Raw genomic sequence first — 4,373 nt, 5'->3', positions numbered from 1 at the left:
TACTACATATTACAAATAATGAAATACAATTGTGGATCATGACACCGAATGCCTTCCACGAGCAATTCTCGCCGATGCTCGTCTGAACGTATGAGGTGCTCCATCTCTGGGATTTCCGGAAGGACCGACGTCAGCAGCATCGTGAAGTGCATTCTGAGGACACTTCTTGTAGTTGTGACCCAATGCTCCACATTGGCTGCAATGCTTTTGTGCCTTGCTTGCTTCCGACTCGTCCATACCATTCCGAATACGACGTGTCTGACGGCGGCCTTTGCTTTTCTTAGTGGCTGGATCCGGAATAAACATCTTATTCTCATTATCCTGAGTGAAAGGCCCCACAATTCCAATCCCGTATACCTCATGTCCCCAGGTGGATACAGCTACTTCCTTGCTGAAGTAAGGTGAAACAAATACTCCTGGCTGCAACGCAGACTTTGCACATGCCGCAATGAGATGGGAGCATGGCAAATGCAATAACTTAGGCTTCATGCAGGAGCAGAAGGCTTTGCCATCTACTGTAATCAAACTCTCCTGTACCACCCTATCTCTACGGATACCACGACCACTTCTATCCTTGCATAGAAGCTGAAATCTATGCTCCATTGTACCTGTCGATATGACGCGGTGCAGTTTGGCCTTTTCAATCTTCTCTTGCATATATTGTGTCACTCTTTTGCAAAACTAAATTTGGGGGTTGCTGATGTTTATGCTTTCAGCCGTGTAATGCTCTCTGAAATACTTCATGCACCCATACATGATGAACTCAACAATTCCCACAAGAGGAAAGGCGCGACAAGAATGCATAACCATATTGAAACACTCTGCATGGTTCGTTGTCTGAATACCATACCGTATTCCGTTGGTATCATAAAGAAATGACCATTTCTCCTTAGGTGCACCTCGAATCTAGTGTGAAAATGGCTTCTCAATTGAATCCCTAGCCTCTGCAGCCTGACTCGTGCCTGCTCCTGATGCCCTTACCTTCACTAGCTCTGCAGTCAACTGATCAAGCATCTACCATAATGCATTGAATTTTCTCTGTTGATTTTGGGTGCACAACCTCTTAAACATGTTCTTAAGATCCTTGTTCTTGAAGTGGTCATAGAAGTTTGCACCCATATGCCTAATGCACCACCTGTTTTGGACATCGGGCCACAATGGAGGCGTTGTCGCAGTTCCACGTTGCAATTTCAGTATTGATTGCAGCAGACCTGCATGCCTATCACTAATAAGGCACACATCTGGACGTGCAGCAACAACATGAATCTTCACTTCGTTCAAGGAATCTTCACTCTCAACATAAATTCTTTGTCCCCTAGTCACGGCTGGTATGAGGTATGTGTCATAAATGCTTCCAGGATTTCTAGCAGCAACCTAGGATAACATACAAGGTAGGTTATCATATGATGCCTCATATGTGCCGAACCGCATCTCGAACACCCTTTGTTTAGCCCGCCATGCGTTCAAATAACTGATGGTGTACTGGTAAGTCTGCTAAATGTGTCGAACAATCATTTTTGGCTCATAATTTAGGTTGTCCATAATAAACCCATACATTTGCTTTGCAACAAAGTCGCAAGATATATTGCGATGCGAGGGAAGAACTTCTGACAGCAAACAAGTGTGCTCTGTCACAATGGAACATTTCCAGTTTGACTTCCATTTTCCCTTGAATGCATGTACTCGCCATGGACATCCATCATTCACACACTTCACCTCATATTCTTTACTGCCAGACTTTACGACTCTGTATTCTCGTTTCAATGATATTGCCCATAGTCTCACAGCATCTTTTACGGCTTCAATGTTTGGATATGTTGCACCTTGCACTACCTAATTCCCTATGTACTCCCACTCCTGATTTCGTACTTCTTCTGTGACATGACTGCCAAAACCATGCTCCTTCCACTCTTTTGGCAATGAGTACTGCTCGTCATCAGATGAGCCCTCATATTCTTCCATCTCTATTGCGGTTTGGTCTTCTGCCTCCATCTCGTCCACAATGCTATGTATCCTCTCTCCCTCATCAGCAAGGCCCTGTGGTCCCATGTTTTGGTTCTCTGTCTCTTCTGACTCATCTTGCTCAACATAATTGGTCTCTCTTCGAATACTCGGAGTTTCTTGATCTGCACAATATTGGATTTCATTTTGTGTCTTCTCTCGGATTTGAACAAGAATGGCCAGAGGCCACCCACGCTCTAGAGCTGCTTGCATGTACTTCTGCCAGTCATCAGTGCTGTGTATCATCATCAATTCCCATAATTCACTTTCTACCTCCCAATTAACAAGAGACTGGACGGTGATCACATGTGTCAATGGATCAACACGGAACCCATGCTGCAGCCACTTACATATGGAACCAAAACTCCTTTCTAGAGGTTTATCTATGGCGCTAGATGTGAATTTAAAGGCAGAAAGATCTACTCCATTTGGCCCATACAAAACATTGTAGTCACCATAAAATACTTGAAACTGCATCTTGCTCGACATATCTGTATATCACATAATACATAATACTTATCGAGTTATACTCTTTACTTCACTACCTTATTCAATATTCCGTAAAAACTAAGTATGAAATTCAACTACAATGTATAAGTATTCATAACTACGTGATGACACTAAAATTCTATACTGCATATGCCAAATTCTATTCTAAATCATAATTAATTTATAAACACGTCTCTAATAGTACTGCAATTGTAATAATAAATGCATAGTATTAATTTTCTAAACTAATTTTACTACTACGTAACTACAAACTAAAGTATCATTAAACTCCTACTTAATTGGTTGTATTATAGCACTAATCAAATTAAATTACTCACCCCTACTTAATTACTCCCACTTAAATGCGTAGTACTTAAATGGAAAAATATATAAACTAAATCTACTAACCTGCAGATCACAAGTGCTGAATCCGGCAGGGCTTCGCCGCCTCCCTTCTCCTCACCCCTCTCCTTTTTTTCTGGATTTTTGTTGGAATTTTCGGGCTGAAATGAGGAGGGAATGGGGGGTCGAATCCTTATATAAGGGGTGCTACCCCGGTCGCCCGAGGGGGGGGGCGACAGGCTCCTGCCGCGCCCGTGGGCGGGCCCGCCCACTGGTCGCCCGAGGGGGGTTTGGGGGGGGGGGGGCGACAGCCCCCTATCGCCCGTTGGGGGGGCGACAGGCCCCTTTTTTTTCCAAGGACCTCGTTGCAAATTTAAAGAAAAAAAATTACACTAAGGGCCTGTCGCCCTATGGGAGGGCGACCGGGGGTATTTTTGAAATATTTCAAAACGGTCATATATTTTTGAATTATTTATTTTTTTAAATATAAAAAAGAAAAAAGGCACACTTCGGGCCGGTGCTAGGCCAACCGTTATTAGGAGACCGTCCAAGGTGCGTGCGGGCTTAGCGGGGCAGATCGACTTTTGGCTGATCAGCAAGCTATTGCTGGGTTGGGCTGTGCCGGTGGGGTAAGCAGGTGGGTTGCTGTTGAGCCGTGTAGGTTTAGCTGGGAGGTTTTAGGCTAGTTAGAATTAGGGTTTAGTTTCCATTTGAGATTAATTTGAGTGGCTTAACTCATATTAGTCTCCGCACAATTTCAAACAAAAACCATTCAAACAAATCTATACCAAGGAAGATTCAATTAAATCCAAATAACTCAAAATATTCCTTAGATTATATGAGGGTTTATTTTCTAGGAATTTGCGAGAGGGTGAAGACATCCTTATGTTCGATCCTAACTAGTTGTACTTTCACGATTTCTTTTTGAAAATCCACTTTTTTTACTTAACATTCAGTACAAAAATACGGGAAGTTACACTCCCGCACAAGTTCCACAGGGAAAGGTTGGTATCTATTTCGCTTTAGAAAATCATACGAGCTTGGCCTGAGCTTCTCAAAAACCGGACAAAACCATTCATATCCACTGAATAAATTAAACATATGTTTAATTTGTAACCATATCTGGGGAACTTTCTTGAGCAAAGATAAAAAAAGATTAGCTTCTTATTTCCTCATCCCATCCTTCTCTTGACCTCAAGCTGCATCGCCCATGAATGAATCATAAAAAATCAAGCAAGAGGAAAGGGGATCTGAACCGTTGGTGTGAAGAGACCGTGGCCACGAAATCCAGGCTGGACTGGAGAGCTCCGTCCCCCAGCTTGAGGTCTGGGAGGAGCAGGGCCGGTGCCGAGGTCGGGGATGAGCAGCGCTGGTGCCGAGGTCGGGGACGAGTAGCGCCGGCCCAAGGTTAGGGAGGAGGATGCGGTGGCGTCGGGGCAGATCCACCCGAGGTCGGAGAAGGTGGCGCCGCCATGGATCCGGCGTGCAGTGAGGAGGATGGGGGCGGCGAGCAAGAGAGGAGTTGGGGTGCGGCGGAGGTC

The sequence above is a fragment of the Panicum virgatum genome, chromosome 6N (genome assembly GCF_016808335.1).
Source record: "Panicum virgatum strain AP13 chromosome 6N, P.virgatum_v5, whole genome shotgun sequence".
NCBI lineage: Eukaryota > Viridiplantae > Streptophyta > Magnoliopsida > Poales > Poaceae > Panicum > Panicum virgatum.
Note: the sequence above shows the minus strand (reverse complement) of the source record.